Source organism: Solea senegalensis, linkage group LG10 (assembly GCF_019176455.1).
Source record: "Solea senegalensis isolate Sse05_10M linkage group LG10, IFAPA_SoseM_1, whole genome shotgun sequence".
Classification (NCBI taxonomy): domain Eukaryota; kingdom Metazoa; phylum Chordata; class Actinopteri; order Pleuronectiformes; family Soleidae; genus Solea; species Solea senegalensis.
Window position 1 is genome coordinate 14361514 of NC_058030.1, and position 21167 is coordinate 14382680.

Sequence of the window (21167 nt, forward strand, 5' to 3'; positions counted from 1 at the left end):
TGTGACAAATCGCTGCTGCACACATAGTGAGGCAGGGGGCTGCGTATAAGAGCCCCCTGCCCCTGCCATAAGTCAGGTGTAATTTACTTACTCAGTGGATGTCATCAAGTTATGTTTCTTTAAATAGTGAAAACATTAGGGAAACTGTGTGTGTTTCTTTGCCAGAGTCATGGGTCTGTGTGGACAACAGTATTGTTTTATGCTGCTTTAGTTTAAACAAACACTAGTGGAGATATTGCTCCATTTGCCTTATTAGGAAGTTCAGCTTATCACTGACTGTTGTCATTGAGTGATATTATATAGTGACATGAAGACAGAAGAATGTTTATCCAGTATACGTGTGTAATGTTCCTTCCAATGAACACACATTCTCATATTCACATTTACAGCCAAATAAGAGTGTCCAATTAACCCTAATCCCCATGTCTGTTATATTGCTTTCTCTAAATGAGTCTGTGTTTCTTACGGTAAAAAAAAAAAAACAGCAATAGTAATAGTAAAAAAGAAAATGAATGTTCATGACGTAATGGACAATGAAGGCCAATTCAAATAAATTTAACAAGCCACCAGGTCTTGTTTCAAACAGAAAGCTCAACATCTCAGCTAATTGGCTTCACTGGCACAATGTGAGCCTGGTTTGATTAAATAATGATCAACACTAGCCAACATAAACAAACAACACTCGAGCTGTGATCACATTTCCACTTGAAATATTGCTAATATTTAAATCAAAACAATGGAAATCACAATTCGAACCACTAAGAAAATCGCAGACAAATATCTTTCACATGACAAAATGGAAAACAATACAAATGTGGGGAAGGGATGTGTATTCAAGCAGGACTCCCTCATAAGTAAAATCCTGTCTGAGGCCTTTAAAAGACCCTTCCTGTAAATCAAGTTGGGAATTACAGTGCGAGGACTCCTGAGTTTACATTTTGATCAGCAAATGATCTCGAGAACATATGAAGCAAGACAGGATACAAGGCGTCGCCTGTGTCTCCTTTGTGGGGTAGTTATAGTACACCTCATCCTCTGGTCAAGGTTCTGGCAACGATGCGTATGGTCCCACAAAAATGCTAACCTTGACAGTGTGCAAACAAGTTCACCGACAGAACAGGCACACACACAATGTGGTGCACACCCATTCATAAAGTACAACAGCCATAGTTTAGTAGATGTAGCCGGGTGGTAAATAACCCCAGAAGTTCTTGTTTTTATGTGTTCTTTGTTTATTGTGTTCTCTTTACTCCATGTACACAGAAATGCACACAGACACTTATTGGTCACAGGGTGGCAGCATTGAGCCCAGTTAGGGTTTTGCCGCGAAGTGCATTCTGGGTTGTTGTGGGTTTTTTTTCCCTCTGTGAATGCGTGCCGGAGATCGTACAAGTGGGTAACGGACACTTGTTTCATTCGGACGGTTGTGAACACTACAGTATGCGACAACCACAATTACCAGCTAACTTCGGTGCTGAGTAAAGAAAGCTCAAACACGTGGTGAAGACGAGTGTTGAAGTGTAAGTGTCTGTGTACATGCAAAATTGTGTTTGTTGAATTGTTAGCTTACTGACCTTGTATTTTGTTATGTGTGATTAGTTCCTCGGCCACTGCCGTACTTTGAGACTTTTTTTGTATTTTATTTTCTATGGGTTATTGATTTGGACGACTGTCCTATTGCATGGAGTAAAGCTATAAAACCCCAGTTATTGTGTCCTGTGTGTGTGTATTAAATTCCCACGGGCAACACAATTTGGTACCAGGAGTGGGGTTGTAGCCAAAACATTTTTTTTTTGCAATTGGCAGTTGTAGCTTAATTTTTTTATTTTATTTGAGAAAGTACGGCAGTGGTGAGGATTGCAGGAGAAGCCTGTGGGTGGACATGTCGGAGAGGCCAGCCTGTACTGGAAGTGGTGACCAGTGAGAGACGAATTGAGGGACTCCAAGTGGTGCAACTGTTTCCTGGTCAACACGGCTCATCCAGATCTGCGTTGAGGATCACACTGCGACATCAGCTCTGCTCAGCACTTCATCCAGCTGCTAAGAGCAGGACTCAGCAGTGTCCCACGTTTAAGACTGTTTTCACTGTATCCTTGATTTTGGTGTTGGACTTAAAATTCACTTCAGACTGGACTGAGTAAAAGCTAATGTTTCATCATGTCTAGTGATTCTGAAGATGAGGTTGTTTCATTTCATGGGGATGACCGGTTCAGCCAGGCATCCGAGGAGGCAGAGGGTACAAGCACAGATGCTACAACAGAAATGCAGATTCGCATGCGAGAGCTCACTAAATTGCGAGATGAACTGGTCAAGTTAAATGACGAGATGGAGGCTCAGAGGGCAAATGATAACAGTGCACCCACCCGTTCATACATCTATGTTCCAAGAGAACGCCAGATTCAAGCATTTAGTGGGGAGGGTGGTACGGATGGGAGGTCTGTGGAAGAGTTTATTGAAGAGGTTGAAAGGGTTTTAAGATCCAGAGAGCATACAACAGAGGGGCAGTGTGACTACATACTATCTCTGTTGCGTGGTCCTGCATTGGAGGAGGTTCGACTATGCATGGGGGGTCAGTCAGTGGGGCCCAGTGATTTATACTCCTTTTTAAGGAATGCATTTGGGGAAAAACGCAGCATTACACAGCTTTTGCAGACCTTTTACAACCGTAAACAAGCAGAGGGAGAAGACCTCCGAGACTACTCCCATGCTCTATCCCAGATCTTGAGCTCTGCAGTGAAGCAGTCAGCAAATGTGATACCTAATGAGAAATTTGTTCTGCGGGATCAGTTCATAGAGGGTTTAAGAGATTCAGCTCTCCGACGTGAACTCAGAAAGATGGTCAGGGACCAACCAGACTGTAGCCTTTTGGATGTGAGGCGCGAAGCTCTCCTGTGGGAAATGGAGGAGAGCAGGCCCCATCGTCCCAGAGTTGTTAAAAGCAGCCAGGTTAAGTCGGAAGTTTCCGAATTTTCAGAATCCCAGTTCTCTGCTACTGAGACAAACACTGGCCAATCTACTGCGTTAGGTGATGTTCAAAGAGCAGTAGCTCAACAGGGAAAACAGTTGGTAGAGTTAGGCAAAACACTTGCTGACCTAGCAAGTGCTGTAACTGAGCTGAGTAGACGTACCACTGAAATGGCTTTCCACGAGCCCAAGCCACGAGCTAGACCACAACCACGCGTGCAACCGCGGTTCACACCAGACGGTCAGCCTATCTGTTTCAAGTGTAGAGGCGTGGGCCACATTGCGAAAAAGTGCCTGCAGGCCAAAAGAGGCCACGATGAAACAACACCTGGTCCTTACGTAGTGCAGGAAAACTTTCACCCTCGGTTGCCATGAGCCAGGCGATTCGAGGGGGGTCTACTGGCTCACCAGTAGTAACACTAGACAGAAGTAGGATCTTAGAGCGTGCAGTCGGGGAATGCAAAACTGTTGAACTGAAACTTCAGGGAGTCTCAGTATCATGTCTACTTGACACTGGTAGCCAGGTCAGCACAATTTCTGAGAGTTTTTTCATGGAACACTTGTCAGATAAAAGTGAAGACATTCATCCTGCATTTGAGTGGTTAAAGATCACTGCAGCAAATGGATTAGACATACCTTATATGGGCTATGTAGAACTTGAGGTCGAAGTGATGGGTCTGACTATTCCAGAGCGAGGCTTCCTGATAGTTAAGGATTCTGCACACTCTTCCTCTGTTCCAGGACTCATAGGGATGAATGTTGTCAAAAAATGTCGAGAGCTCGTACACACTGAGTTTGACACCACACTACAGAAAAAACTTGACTCGAACTGGAGAGAGGCTTTCAATAATCTTCATGCAGTAACTGTAACAGACAGACTCTCCTTTGCAAGAGTGGCGAGTAGGGAGATGGTCCATGTTCCTGCTTTATCTGCCACCACAGTCATGGCAAGGGGACTTAGGACTGTGAGTGTACATGGCCCTTTAATGTTGTTGGAGCCTGGGAGTGTACCCTTGCCTGGTGGTTTGGTTGTTGTGCCTACCCTAGTTTCATCTGAGAGTCATATGTTTCCCGTACAAGTCATGAACATGTCTGATGAAGATATCTGGCTGAAGCCAAGGATCAGGCTCGGGGTTTTGACTCATGTAGACAGTGTAAAAAGTGATGAACTTTGTGAGATACAGTTCCACAGAATCTCAGCAGATACTGAACAAGTGAGTATAGACGAACATCCCAAAACATCCACAGATGTACAGTCCATCCTCGACCAACTTGATTTCAGTGGCAGCACAGAAGAGCGGGCACAACTGGCTTTGCTGCTGGAGAAATATTATTTTGTGTTCGCAACGGAGGATGCAGATCTAGGCCACACTGACAAAGTGAAACATGAGATCAATCTCACAGACGACATACCTGTGACACAGCCATACAGACGAATCCCACCCACACAGTACAGTGAAGTCAGGGAACACATAGGCAAGCTGTTAAGAAAAGGAGTTATCAGAGAAAGCTCAAGTGCCTATGCTTCACCGATAGTACTTGTGAGGAAGGTAGATGGTAGTCTAAGACTATGTGTCGACTACAGAAAGCTTAACTCCAAGACAAGACGTGATGCATTCCCGCTACCGAGGATTGATGAGAGTTTTGACGCATTGAGGGGGGCGAAATTCTTCTCAACTATAGATTTAGCGAGCGGGTATCATCAGGTGGCCATGCATGAGAGAGACATGGGTAAGACAGCTTTCACTACACCGTTTGGCCTATATGAATATGTGAGAATGCCTTTTGGTGTTTGTAATGGGCCAGCGACATTTCAAAGACTCATGCAAGTCACTATGAGTGATCTAATTTTTCAGATACTCCTGGTCTACCTAGATGATATCTTGGTTTTTTCAGAGACATTCGAGCAACATTTGGAGAGACTGGAAACCGTGCTGAAAAGACTGGCAGAGACAGGCCTTAAGGTGAAGTTGCAAAAGTGTGCTTTCCTACAGCAGTCAGTAAAGTTTCTGGGTCACCAGGTGTCAGCGGAAGGTGTGGGGACTGATCCGTCCAAGGTCTCCGCTGTTAACAACTGGAAGGTCCCAACCACGGTGAAAGAGTTGCAGTCTTTTTTAGGTTTCTGTAGTTATTATAGGAGATTCATTCAAGGTTTTTCACAAATTGCTGGACCATTACACGACTTAGTCAACAAATGTTCAGGTGAAAAGAGAACAAAAAAAGCAGGTAACCAGTTTGGTGCTATGTGGACACATGAGTGTGAGTCATCTTTTGAACAGTTAAAAGGAAAACTTACCTCTGCTCCCATTTTGGGTTTTGCTGATTTCACACAGCCCTTCATAGTTGAGACAGACGCCAGTCAGCACGGATTAGGTGCTGTATTGTATCAGCAGCAGGGTAACGCCAAGCGCGTCATAGCCTACGCAAGTCGCCGGTTACGTCAGGCTGAGAAAAACGACAGGAATTACAGTAGCATGAAGTTGGAATTGCTCGCTTTGAAATGGGCAATTGCTGAAAAGTTTAGAGGTTACTTGCTGGGTGCAAAATTTGTTGTCCTGACTGATAACAATCCACTCTGCCACCTCAAAACAGCCAAGTTAGGTGCTATCGAGCAGAGGTGGGTAGCTCAACTGTCTGTTTTTGATTTTGAAGTGAAGTACCGTCCTGGTAGTAGCAATGCTGCCGCAGATGCCCTCTCTAGGCAGGAGTTTGCAGGGGAGCCTGAAACTGATCCTGATTCAGATTTTGATGGTTGCATTGCCGTGTGTAACCTGATTGAGAGAGGGACCGTTCTGGATTCTGACCTTGTCACCAAAAGTCTTGAGTGTTATAAGGTGAGACAGATCCGTGCTATGGAGTCAAGTTCAGGTGAGGTAAGCATGAGACAAGGCAACACACCCACACTTCCAGGTTTTACCAAAGAGGAGCTGATAGGTTTTCAGGCTAGTGACACCACCTTGAAAGAGTTCAGGACATTTTGGGATCAAGGGAGGAAGCCTAATGCTAGGGAGCGAGCAGCTCTATCTAGCTCTGTGAAAAGACTGTTGAAACAGTGGAGTCGTGTACAGGAAAAGGAAAAATTGCTGTACAGAGTTGTTAAAGATCCACGTCATGGTGAAGTGTGGCAGTTACTCGTGCCTGCTTGTCTAAGAGACCAAGTCTTAGGGAGTGTACACAACCACATGGGACATCAGGGCATAGAACGCACTGTGAACCTGCTCAGAGGGAGATGTTTCTGGGTTGGGCTTTATGAAGATGTTGAGAGTTGGGTTAAAAACTGTGAGCGGTGCATTTTGACAAAGATGCCTCAGCCAAAAATCCAGGCTCCTGTTAAAGCATTTCTAGCCTCTCGACCCCTGGAAGTGGTGGCTATTGATTTTACAGTGCTAGAACCAGCTTCAGATGGCCGGGAGAATGTCCTTGTTGTGACTGATGTTTTTACCAAGTTCACACAGGCATTTCCTACCAAGGACCAAAAAGCAGTTACAACAGCTAAAGTTCTGCTTAGAGAGTGGTTCATGAAGTATGGTGTCCCAGAGAGGTTGCATTCGGACCAGGGCAGGAATTTTGAGAGTGAAGTGATTGCAGAGCTGTGCAAACTCTATGGAGTCAAAAAGACACGGACAACTCCATACAGGCCACAAGGAAATGCTCAGTGTGAAAGATACAACCGCACCCTCCATGACTTGTTGAGGACACTCCCTCCAGAGAAGAAAAGGCGTTGGCCAGAGCATCTTCCTGAATTGGTGTATGCCTATAATGTTACCCCTCATTCAACCACAGGGTACTCGCCTTATTTTCTGCTTTTTGGTGTACAGCCATATCTTCCAGTTGATGCATTGCTAGGGCATGAGTGTATGTCAGATCGTACACAGGACTGGTTGTCTGTTCATCAGGAGAGACTCCGACAGGCACATGAGAGAGCTAGAGAGTACTCAGAGCAGAAGGCAGCTGAGAGGATCGCGCTGCAGAATGAGAAGGTGTATTGTCCTCCTGTAGACATTGGACAGGTTGTTTTCCTACGTCACAGACCCTCAGGGAGAAATAAGATTCAAGATGCATGGAGTCCAACAGTCTACCAGGTAGTTGACATTCAGGGGACTACACACACTGTTGAACCTCTAGAAGGAGGTCCCGTCAAAAGAGTTCATAGGTCAGAGTTGAGACCTTGTGCAAAACCAGTTCCCAAACCCAGAACCAAAACCAGGTCACAGGCCAGCACACAGTCTGTAGTTGAGGATGTGCCTCCCGAGTTACCTGACCCAGATTTTGTTGTTGTTGAAGAGATACTGCCTCCTCAGTTTATGCAGATACCAAAGCTTCAATGCGTGCCCAACCAGGTTAATTCACCTGTAACAGCCCCTTCTGATGACAGTGGCAGTGAAGAAGTTGCGGAAGATGAGGAAGATGTGGGAAACGGTGACAGGGAGTGTGTCAACAATGATTCTCATTCAGACATTAGTGACCGTGAACTGTTCATTGGTGCAAATGGGAAAACACACACTCTAACAGGCATGGCAAACAGAGCTGGAAGTAAAGTCTGTGCCCCTATACCGGCTATTAGGCGAAGTAAGCGGACAAATGCAGGGTCTCATCCGAATCCCTTTAACTTGCCGAAGTCGGCCTGCAATGCTGTCTCAGTTAGCACCGACATGGTTTCCCAGGTTCTGACGAGCATTGGTGCTGCTCTCTTTGAAAAGGCATTGCAGGGAGCATTTGAGTCAGTTAATGTTCGGTAGTCACCGGGGACGTTGACTAACTGCAGGGGAGAATGTAGCCGGGTGGTAAATAACCCCAGAAGTTCTTGTTTTTATGTGTTCTTTGTTTATTGTGTTCTCTTTACTCCATGTACACAGAAATGCACACAGACACTTGGTCACAGGGTGGCAGCATTGAGCCCAGTTAGGGTTTTGCCGCGAAGTGCATTCTGGGTTGTTGTGGGTTTTTTTTCCCTCTGTGAATGCGTGCCGGAGATCGTACAAGTGGGTAACGGACACTTGTTTCATTCGGACGGTTGTGAACACTACAGTATGCGACAACCACAATTACCAGCTAACTTCGGTGCTGAGTAAAGAAAGCTCAAACACGTGGTGAAGACGAGTGTTGAAGTGTAAGTGTCTGTGTACATGCAAAATTGTGTTTGTTGAATTGTTAGCTTACTGACCTTGTATTTTGTTATGTGTGATTAGTTCCTCGGCCACTGCCGTACTTTGAGACTTTTTTTGTATTTTATTTTCTATGGGTTATTGATTTGGACGACTGTCCTATTGCATGGAGTAAAGCTATAAAACCCCAGTTATTGTGTCCTGTGTGTGTGTATTAAATTCCCACGGGCAACATAGACATTTAGGAGGTTGTAAAACGTGTAATATGAAGGTTTTGCCCTCTCATAACAAACAGTTTCATTGTCTCATCCACAATTTTCTAACCTAAGCACCACAGTTATGATGAGTCTTCCCTGCATTGGTATCTAAGTAACTTTAAAGCTCTGTCAAGCATTCACATGCTTTGAAAAAAACGGGCAAGATGGAAAATGAAGTCAACAGCAATCATCTGTGTAAGGGGTCTGTGTATGAGATGTAAATTACTGTAAATGATAGCATTAGCCAGCCAGTGAGTGGTTTGGTCTTATCCTTTGTGACTCTGATGACGGGGTTTGCTGTTATAAGACCTGGCAGTGGGCTCCTCCATGGTCGCAGCAGAGTCCTGTTCTATTACAAAGTCCTTGAATCAGTGAGGTTCTCCAGGCACGTTCACATAAACAGTCTTTTGGTCTTACAGACTTATGTAACTCAACCCTTCATCTCCCTGCTCTGAGTGAGACAGACCCAGACTACAGAGATGGCTGCATGGTCCCTTTGATGTACCAGTACAAAAAAAACCCTCACAAAATCAAAACTGAGCATTACATTTGCTTAGTGCAGATAAAATCTTCCTCAAGGCGACTTTACAGGCCACAGAGAAGTTCATTTCCACTGAGATTAGCTCAGACACGGACAAAAATCAACAAAAACATGTGGATGATGTACTACTCACTTACTAAATCAAACAGGGGGATGCAGTCTGTGGTCTAATGTGTTTCTCTGAAGTGTGGAAAAATCGGTGGACACAATTTCAAACTTTAGTTTTACTGATTTCACTCGTAAAATCATCGATGTTAGAATAAACCAGAAATCCCACTAACACCAGCATCATTGGTTTTCAGAGGCAAAAAGCAACAATGGTAACAAGGATTTAAAAAAAAACCTTGCCAAGGTCAAACAGCCTTATGGTTAATCTTAATTTAGATTCAAGATTCAAGATTCAAATATTATTTCTTGAGAAACTGACCAAATGGGAGAAAATACCCTATCTCACAATGTGAGACAAAAGAATGCATGAAAAAAAGAAATTCCCAGATTGGCTTCTTTACCCAGTTCCACACCAACATTTCACAGGCTCTTCCCTGGCCAATGCAGCATTCCTCCCAGAGGTTTGTTGTAAATCTGTTTAGTATGTTTTGCGTAATCTTGCAGAGACTTGGACAAAAAAAAGGGATCATAACAAAATCTCACAGAGGCAACAATATATGGCCTGTATAGTATATCACTGTAAAGAAAACAAGCAAAGCAATAAAGACAAAGCTATACATTTTATACTCAAGTCAGTTAGACCTTTCCACACAACAATGATTCAGTACAAAAACAAGTCTTGTTCAGTCTTTATGACCTTGCTTTGCTCCAAGAGGATCAAAGAAGTCTAAGAATATACTCAAAACATCTGAGAGCACACTGCCAATATAAGGTAAAAACCTCATATGAATGATTTCTCGGATATCTCCTGGTTTTTCATGGACAACCCCCGGGCAGTATATCACCGTATCGCAGGGGAGGCACTAACGTTTCCAAATGGATTTGTTTGTGTCTTCATTGCACCTAATGGGAAAAATAACAACTTTGGAGAAGTTATGCCCTTTGTTTCACCCTCTGCTAGATTCATTATGCTGCCTCATAACTCAGAGTAAGCCCGGTCTAGTACTGGGTTTCTATCACTTACAGCAATACTGAAGATTTAAGGGAGACTGAGGTCTTCAGGAATAATAAAAAAAAAAAAAAAAATGGAAGTATGTCTTTCAATTACAGCATGATACCCACCAAATAATATGATACACTCAATGAGGTCTGAGGCATTTTATGGAATTGTTTGCGCCATTGTGAGTAGATTTTGGTGATTTCTGCTTCAATAAAAATTAATTTCATATATGTTACTCATAGGCTTCCATCCATTGTCTACCACTTTATCCTCCACATGAGGGTCTCTGGAGCCGATCCCCTCTGATACATGGCGAAGTGTGGGGTTGGTTGTCAGTCCATAACTGGGCCAAGACATAGAGATGAACAACCATTCACACTCACATTCACACCGACAGGCAAATTAAGTGTATAATTAACCTCTGCATGTTTTTGGACCCGGAGGAAACACACATACACATGGAGAGAACATGCAAACTCCATGTCCTGGTTGCTTTGGATAACCTGAGACCTCACTGCTGACAGTTGTCTTTGGAATTATTTTCTACATGAGGCCCGTAAACAGTGAGGTCACTGTGAGGTCTGGAATGTCAAGAGTAGCCTGACACATTATTCCTGGAAATGAATGTCGCTGTCAACACTACAAACGAAATTTAATTTTTTGTGTTGAAGCGAAAACAAAACTTGGACAAATTAAGTGAAGAAAGAAATAAGTGAGTAGGTGCTGGCATTAATATTAAACCCTCGCACAAACTGAAATTATATTTCACTTTCAGCTGGACTGTATTTGTCCCCCTCCCTAAAAAAACAGGAAATGTGGACCTTATCCCAGTTTGTACAGTATAGTCCTTTCAAGAGGTAATCACTTTGTGGCCATAAGGAATGTGAATGTTCACAGTTTGAACACCCAGTCTTTAGCTCAATGACAGTTTGTTTAATGATGCAATTATTTGTTGCTGTTGCTGATTATTCTGCCTTGAGAACTGTGTTCTTCATCGGAAAAAGGTGCTCTGTCAAGCAATACTATCAGACCTGATTGAGGGTGTGTCGGTGTTGGTGGACACCGCAAGAAGCATTTATCCCATGAAACTGCTTCACAACAGGGTTTTATTAGCAGTAGAATACATTTTTGAAACTTTTGTTTTTTGGACCTAAAATATATTATTGCTGTTATTTCACATTTGCATATTAAACTATAGAATTCATTATGCACTAACAAACACAGAGAGAGTCACGTGGAGCTGATGTTTTATCAGCATTTGTCAGACATCTGGCTATATTTTAAAGTTATGCAGTATAGTTTTACAGTCATAACATCATGATAAAGGAAAAGCCGATGAGATAGAAAATGTTAGAAATACTAAAAAGGCAGTGACACAAAATATGACAACTGTCATCCAGCCATCCTCTTACTCAGGTTGTTAAGAGGGCAGGAGTGTGGATGCCAGTGCAGCCATGCCCTGTACACCACCATGGCCCTGAGCCACAGCCCACTGCAGGCTGCCATGCCTCTGAGGTGCTGGGTAAACACCATGGTGTAATAGCACAAACAAACTACCGGATATGCATGTTGTTTAAGTTGTCCCAGCCAATAACCAGTCGGAAACCACTTTCCTGTGGTGGGAGCTGCAACAGCAGCATCCATATAGTGAAGTTCCACCTGCACACAGATCAGTCTGACGGCCCACAGTCTGAGCCTGATGAACTTAACTCACAGTATAGTTTATTACAGTATAGGATACAGTTTAGATCAAAGGTGAAATGGAAGGTCTAACAAGATGGTAGTCAGGCCAGCTAGGATGTATGGCTTGGAGACAGTGGCACTGTCTAAAAGACAGGAGGCGGAGCTGGAGGTGGCAGAGCTGAAGATGCTGAGATTTCCATTGGGAGAGACCAGGATGGACAGGATTAGAAATGAGCATATTCAAGGGACAGCTCACGTTGAACGGTTTAGAAATAAAGTAAGAGAGGCATGGTTTGATGGTTTGGTCAGGTGCGGAGGAGGAATAGTCAATATATTTGACAAAGGATGTTGAACATGGAGCTGCCGGGCAGGCGAAAAAGAAGACCACAGAGAAGGTTCATGGATGTTGTGAAAAAAGACATAAGAACAGTTGGTGTAAAAGAAGAGGACACAAGGGGACAGGGCAAGATTAAGACCCTTCCTGTAAATCAGGGCAAGACTGAGGCAGTTGAATAATAGAAGTTTTAGTAATAGAACTAGACAACCAGCTCCAACCTTTCCACCCTTGGGGTTCCAAAGAAAAATGGTACAGTCAGGGTAGCCCCACCAATGACAGCCAGCTGACTGGGAAACAGAAACACCTCACTCCCTTGCAATTTGTGTAAACATCCCATGGAAGTCGAGGCAAACGCAGTCTACTCTCATACAAACAGTCACAAACTGAGCTGAAAAAAGAGCTGCTGGATGTCCTCCATTGTTGTTTGTTGTGTCTCATTCAATGTCGTTAGGGGTCGCTGCGGCAATCGGGCCCAGCCCACACCCCGCCTACCAACTAAAGATAACTGTTCTCAGCTGAGGCACAAGCCTGACCCAGGACTTTACCATTAGCCCCATGATGGAAACACAGCATTAGAGAATAGTAATTAATATTTTGATGGTATCTCATGTGGTAATGCTGCATCTTGTGGTAAAGTAAATATTGCTCTGAAGCTTTTAATTATATCGCAACTCAAATCCCAACCGCAATATATGTCAGAAAAAGTGGATATTTACACTACTACTGTTACTATTACACAGAGGCACCCTCCATAACCTTAGGTCACAGTAGCATTGACTATTATCCCTTTTATAATTAAACATTCTATTCCCTACTGCTACCATTGCTAATAAGCGACCAACTGCACTCTCCGAATGAGTTTGACCTCAGTGCTGTCTGACACAGCTGAGTCATCTCAGGGTCTCTTGGTACAGTGGAGTGGAATCTGATCCAGGTCAGATTGACTGTGGATCTAATCCCATACATATCCTGGATCAGGTCTCAATCACCATGGTTCAGGAAAACCCACAAGGACCTTTATTTCAGAGCACTTTTCTAAATCTGTTTGGGAAAGGGAAAGGAAACAGCCTTGTCCTAATATAGCTCTGTGCAAGATAATTGCTCGCAGTGTTTCTTTATCATTCATTCATGATCAGACTAAGTTTTGTCCCTCATTTCCTTGTTTGATATAAGAGGAGTTGATGTGTGTCTACTTGGATTTTCAGTAGCTGTATTCACATTAGTCCAGTGGATTCACTGGGACCCAAATTCAACTGAGTCAACTGAGGGCATAGTTACAGGAAATGCCAACTAGAGATCTACAGGAGAAGCAGAAAGAGAGAAAGAGAGAGCGAGCGCTACTCTGTCATGGTTGAGTTCATTAAAGTGGTTCTGAAGAACCAGGAGATCAGCCTGCAGGATTTCCAAACAGCTTGACCTTAGGGTTTTATGCACCATCTCTGTCCAATTAAACTCTCTATGCTCTAAAGGTCTGCAAAGTCTCTGGGAATCCTCTGTTGTTACTTACTTTTTTACTCACTTTTCTAAAAAATATTCTGACATCCACTGTGCTTGGCATCCCTGCACCCACTTTCACCTCAGCCCATGAAGGAAAGTAGGTCAGATTCTATTAGGTCTTCCAGAAAAGACAGCAGCTAAGTCAGAACATCACCAAGGCAAATATTCATGACTATCCTTGCATTTATTTTTATTTTGCAAAATGCTGGAGCCACACTTAACTCTACAGTATGTCTGTCTTACTGTCTTTGAACATTAGGTGTAATCTTGTTTTGCACCTGTAGATGGAGATATTCTCATGATAAGTGTCATATTCTCTTGGGACTGTCTTTTATTTTTACACTTTTGTCAAGAATTATGACAATTCATATTTACAGGATGAATGATGAGGACATTTTTGCTGGACTGGTTGGAATGAAATGAATATTAATCCAGTAAAAAAATATAATTAGCATACATTTTGACATTTCAATTAATTGCTATCTCAGGCTTGAGTGCAGGGAGCTTTGATAATTAAACCCTCTGGTCTACCTGGTGCTCTTTATCTGTTTCTCACTGAAGTGTAGACAGAAACAGGCCACAACGTCAGGAAGATTATATCTTGTTACCTTATATGTTAGCCTCAGAGATTTCTAATTTTAGCTATGACTGCAAAAACAGCCTATATCTGCTATGTAATTTAACAACATTGTTAATAATAGCGAGAGCATTTTTTCATATACAATAAGATATGAAATAAAATTTAGACGAATAGGGTATTTATATTTGTTGTATTTACTTCATACTTCATACTAAATCACCATCATCCCCCTCGGAGAATTTCTTCATTAACTGAATTTCACTGGACACAAGGTAACAGTAACTCAAGGAGGGAAAAGACAAAAACAAAAAAAGAGATAGGGTTGCGAGGCTTAACTCCAGAAACACACTCATTTCTGACCCATAGTATCTGACTCCAGGTCCAGGTGACTCCAAAAGCACCACGCCACCTTTTCCTCCACCACTTCCTTCCACCCTGAGCATGACAGCCGTCTGGACAGGACACCTATAAATTCGTCCCTGGCTGCCTGCTGTGGGGAGAGTATGGCGAGTCATTCCTATTCACGCTGGCTAATGTTTTACAGGTTTTACCATGGGGGTCAGTCATCGTGGGTCATTTGCGTCATCGCTGGAGGGAACTATTGAAGTGGGCTGCCAAAGTGGAGGAGGCTATGTGAAGGGAATGAGGAACACATTTGTGTGTACACGGAGATTAGCACATGCACACACCTAAAAGCTGTTCGGCATCTACAGCCTCTCACGTTCTCTGCTCCATGTGCCAGTCTGTAAAGCGCACACAGACTTAATGAACAAAACCACACGTGCATGGTCTGTGCAGTAAAAACATGCATATGCACAAATATGATCCTATGATATCTCTCGCGCACACAAGCCGAGCGCTTTGTTTACACACATGCTAACACACACACACACAAAGACGGGATCTGGCTGGCTAGACCTGGCAGCCCACCTCAAAACAGCATGCCAAAGCCATTAGTGTATAATAGTCCAGTCAGGATTGCTGCTGGGGCCTGGAGAGCTGAGAAGGGAACACAGCACTCACTTGTTTGTTTGTTTTACAACCCTCAGCCCTGTTCAGTCTGCAAGGTGCCAATAGGCTTTGTGTGGTTTGATTCACAGTTGATTCAAACTGTGTACAGGGTGTCAACAAAAGTGACACAAGCACACTTATTTCAAAGAGTCATGTCCGAATAAACCAGCTCTGACATAGACATGTAGTTCATTTGATAAATCCAAGGGTGTTTTTTTGTCTCCTGAAATACAGAGAAAATAAACTCCTCTCACTCGGTGGTGGAAACAGTCGAAACAAGATGACTGCACCTGCTCGGTGGATAAGATACACATCACAGGGATTCAGCAAAGTCACTTACATGCTTTTCATGTGTTGTTTGCCTGGTTTGATCTTCATAAAAAAGAAGAAGAAGAAAAAAAGATGGACAGCAATGAGATAAAGAGTGCATTTCCCCATCATCCATCAACTTAGTGATTCAGCCCTTGAGTCTACTTCAGCCACTTGGGTATTTTCCAACTGAGCTTTCACTACAGGATGGAAATGGTAATATTGATTTATGTGTCTTCTTAAAGACTCCAGTGTTTATGAATTTCATTTTGAAAGGCCAGAGGATTTAAAGTGTAGGCTGATAAAAAGGGTTAAGCTACATTTTCCCCTGTTCTCTTGCGAGTCGGTTTTATTTAAGCTATTAAAAATTGGATGGATTTGTGCTTGTTTTGTGCTCAGTGCAGGTTTCAGAAAACAAGCTGGGTGTTACAGTTCCACCATAAAATGTTTTTTATGAAGCCATAAGTCTGACCTGACAGGATGCAATATTTCTTTTGGAGGAGGTGATCTACGTCAAGAGAGATTTTCAAAGTTAATCAACAGTTGAATAACAAACTATTTGGACACGACCTTGAACGCAAGAACTGAGCAAAACACACTGGGCTTTTGAAACATTTCGACATAATGTTGAAATCCAGTTTTCGGATATTACACTGATGAAGCTAAATAGCTTAATATTGGTTTTAAGACAATTTTGTGAAAAAGAAATGGGAATATAAGACTATGGAGTTCAGTAAAAGCCAACGCAAATAAGGGAATTTGTGCATACAGGTTGTCTCAGTACATCATTTCACCTTTCATGCGCACACCTGACTCAGCAAGGTAAGCGCTCGGTGTTCTGTCTGTGCTTGTCAGAGCGAGGACCACACAAGCACGCACACGCAGAGCACACACACGCACAGAACACACACGGAACATTTACAATCCCGTCCCCATTCCCACAGGAGTCCAGTAAACAGGCAGTGACTGCCCGCTCAGGCATAAGCCTTTATAAATCACTGATGTAGAAATGTACCATCAGGACAATACCTATGAACTGCCTGATGTGCTCAACGTGCATGTGTGTGAATGCCAGCTTCTAATAAAGAGCATGTGTACCTGTGTGGGGGTATAAATCTCTGCTTCCTCTTTTGCAGGTGGAAGGATTTGCATTACACAGACTGTTCTCCTAGAAGATGCTCCGGTCAGAAACCCTATGGGCAGCTTGTAGAACGCTTTCTGTCTATTTTTCTCTGAGGGCTCTGGTTCCCCAAGTATAATGAGGGAATGCAGGGGTCTTCAGGGACCATGAAGGTAGAGGGACCTTCACTAACATGCTGCGGTGGGCTTCTCGCTATGAGGAAAGAGCCATCACACTGAGAGCTGGGCATTCACTGGAGAAATACACTGTAGGTGTCCCGAGTGACTTGTCCTCTCCTCTCACACCCTCTCGCTGGGACTCACTGGGAAATAGCCACCAATAAACAATATCTCAATTCTTAAAGCACCTTAATAATATATGATGAGATAATAACCAAAGATAGTTAGTTATGATAATGTGTTATTACTGTGTCATGTGCCAGTATTTCAGCTATAATTTAGGTATCTCAGAATCCTTCAAATGAATGGACTAAACTTCCTGGATTTCATATCTCGTCTGAAACAACACACCCTAAACCAGGGGTGTTAAACGTACGGCCTATGGGCCAGAACTGTTCCACCAGTGGGCCCAAGTCGGCCCCCATAATGAATGTGTGAAATATTACATTTTGTAAATGGTTAACTTAGGCATAATATTGTTGAAATTGCACATATTTTGTTTCTTTCATTTAATTTATTTTATTGATTTAATGTAAAACAAAAGGAAACATTTTGCTTGTTGTTAGTAGGTTAGTATGCTATTATGGGATCAAATTATGATGTATGTGGCCGCTGAACTAAAATGAGTTTGACACCCCTGCCCTAAACTCTCACCTCTGTTTTAAAGTAGAGCTGTTTCAAATGTCTTGATGTCCCCTGAATGTACGAATAAAACAAATTTAAATATTAATGACAGTTCAACTATGTCAGTGGTAACTAATTATATATATATAGTTGCATACTTCTTCTTTTTTTATTACTGTAAAGTGTTACACTGTTAAATCAAATTTTATTGGAACAGCACCAAATCACAAAATACACATAATTATCTCAAAATATAAGTTTTATATATCAATTCTTGATTTTCATAGGTTTCATAGGTGTCAAACACAGGCTGTAGTAAAATACTCAGTAACATCTACCTATAGATGTAAGCTGTTTAATACATTGTGTGTGCTGAGGATTTGGAATAGCATTAAGGCTGACCACAAGTTGCAAAAACTGTTTTATAATTTGTTTTCCTCTGGTGTTTCAGTTTGAATCTTAAACACAATATTAAAAACAAAAAAACAAACAAACATAAAGAGTCTTTTTGTAAGAGCACAAACAGAGCCACCATGAAGAAACACTTTCCTCCATCACAACCACTGGCCCCACCCACATTCGAGGCCAAGCGGCTACTTGTGTTTACCTAACAATGTGACCGCAGCTACAGTACATCCAGTGACGTCAGCTTGCATTCCACACATTCATCCTCCTCATTTCTCACTGATACTGTCTCAGATGATGAGGAGACGTGGGATCAGAGATCGTACGTTACAAAAGCAACAATCAGTCACTGGGACTGTGTTCACTACATTTATCTTTTCCAGCTCAAATAAACGTATACTACTTTGTATTTGCCATCTGTTTTTATAAACAGTTGTGTACTTGTTGTGTGTGTGTGTGTGTGTAGCTATTGCCTGAAATAGTCTTCCTGTTCCACATGAAACATGGAATCCATAAATAATTGCAAAACTGCTGTCAGGAGATGGATACGGGAAAGAAACATCTCACTGCATGAATATGTATGAATATTTCTTTTTTTTTTTTAACAACAGTATGTTTTTTTGTGCTTTAGCTTGATCTACTGGGAGCTGCTTATTGATGAATGTGCTTTCCTCTCTTATGTTACAGTGGACAATATACAGTATGTAGTAGACCGGAAGGCACTGACTCCCAGAGCTAACAGGAGATTACATTTGCAGTTTTTATCATATACCAGATAGCACGGTTTATACAATATAATAACTGGTAATAGTATGTTTGTTGGACTAATATCTTCTAGCTAAAGCCCAAACACTGAGTGTTGAGTATATGGATACACACATAACATAATCATGTGCCCAAACTCATTTTTGAAGGTAATGTAATGTTGTTTAGTGGATTTTAACAAAATTTACAATCAGTGAAGTTTCAAACATGACACTAGATACTAGGGCTGAACATATAATCAATATTTGATCAAAACCGCAATACAGCCGACTGTAAATTTCAAATCGAAGGAGGCGCAATATTTGTTAAAGGCAAAATGTGTGTCATTTCAGATTATCATAACAATTGTTTACAATATTGTGGTTTTTAAAAGTGACCAAGTCAACAGTTGAGTGACAAAATCTAGAAATCACATCTAGCCCAAAGCTAAGTGACTGCTTTTTGTTAAAAACTAACTACATGTGCGGTCTATGTTGCTTTGGATAACCCTCATCCAACTCTGGAAGAGAACCATAACATGTCCTTGACTGGAAAATCATTGAAAGTGAACAAATCCAAGCATGAAATTAAATGTCATAACAACTTGTGGAAAATAATACACAATGTGCAAAATATTCTGTGATCTATTAATATGTATTTTTCACCTTTAAATTTGATTTCAGCGGCAAAAAGTTGTCCATAGTGACAAAACGGTTGCTTGTTTTGTGTTGTGCTTGTTAATGTTTTTGCATTCTGTTGCTGGGAAAACACTGCAAAAAAAAGAAAATAAACTCTCACAACCAGAAAAACGTAAAACAACAAAACTCTAAAAGACCTTCTAAATTCTTAGCCTGTCCTAAATAGGCATCTCTGCAGCACAGCTGAGGAAACAATTTGCTAAGACCTTTGCCTTTTACATTCTGCTCCCCACGCTATGCTCTAAAGACGCCACTGAACAGCAGGCTCATCTTGCTACCATCTGAGAGTCAGATGGAGGCTGTGTTCAAGCATGCTCATTCAGTCCAAATTCTCATTTGTTATTTTCTTAATTGGCTAATCAGTAATGATGGCAGGATAATTCATCAATCTATGAGAAAAAAAAAGGATTTATCCTGGTTTTTAGATCGTGTCCAGGAGGAGTTTACGTCCCATGTGTGTCTGACAAAGTTAGTTTGTAGCCTGAAGGTAGTGTGACTTCTTGTCTGTAATTGCTGTAATTGCACTTTCCATAGACCATGTAAAAGCAGAAACAAATAACGTCTGCCACTGCTCTGAATAAATGACGACCATCAGACATGGTTGTTTTCACAATCCTGGCATGACAAATGCCCAATTGGAAAGGATAATCCAGCATAATGGGAAGTACTTCAATTAATTAGGGAGGTAGACCAGAACAGAGGTATCATAAAACTAGGCTATAAACAGCGCAGTTGATACGGCTGTACTGTGCTAGACTTTTAAATATAAAATGGCCACCCTGGACTTAAAACTGTGGAAATTTGAAACTGTGTATGCATGTGCACATCAATCTAATAAAAAGCAGAAACCAAAACAGAAACCAAAACAGAATAGTTCTCTTTATATAACCTGAATAGTCCAGTAGTACAAACATGGGTCGAACTGATCTGGTGCAGATAACTGCAGGGGATAAAGAAAAGAGCTGAGGGTGAGAATGATAACAGCTTACAGATCTGTCCCTGTCACTGTAAAAAAAAAAAAAACAGTGGAGGAAGGACCTCACCCAACCTTACCCAACCTGCACCCACATCCAAAACGTGCACTGCCCATCTCTGCAACATTACAGAACTAATCACAGCAACAATAATGAGCCGTCACATGACACATGACGAGCCTGTCAAGTCAAAAGGAGATGGTTGCTGCTTTTTTCACGTCACATTTCACTGGGCTGCAACACGGCAGCACAGCTGAGGGATTCACTTAAAAGAAATAGTTTTGTATCGTGTTGGTTTAAGAAAATGTGTTCAACAGCCAGACTGTTTCTCCTTCAAACTGCATCAGAGAATTGTTCCTTTAACAACCAAACAGTTTTTGGTTGATGTTTGATCCCCCTTTACCTAAATAACAATAAGCTAGGAGAGCTACCCTGGGTGTGGTGAACTTTATTACATTCTCTCTGCAGTGTGTAAATCCACCCTGCTTGGCTGTAACACTCACCTTGCCTTTGCCCTTGACTAGGTCTGATTCTCTGGCAGTGCCACACTAAAAAGTAAACTCAAAAGTAACCGGTGTGGGCAGAGTGAGTCTTGCGTTACCAAAGTACACCATCATCTGCGTCTCTCTAGGTTTGATCGGGCTCACGGTGGCTCACGTCAATACTCCAGTCACACGTAACAAAGGACTAATAGCTACAGCTCTGCACTGACCCTGGGCCTCGGAAAGAAGAGGCCAAGTCAGTCTGAATCCCAGCCATGACTCAAGGCTGAGCTGTAAGGCAGCACTTTTTTATTGCTGTCATCTGGTTTGGCTGCCTCTCTGGCAAACCGCACAGAATTACACACACTCATGAACTGTTCCTCATGCTTCCGCTTTCTGCTTTTTTTTCCCCCCCTTTATCACACACTGCCACACATCTACAGATAAAATGTACATGCGCGCTTGCACGCACACACACACACACACACACATGCACCCGTGTCACACTGCAAGTTTTCCACTGGGGTCTAATTGACTTGAAAATTGAGA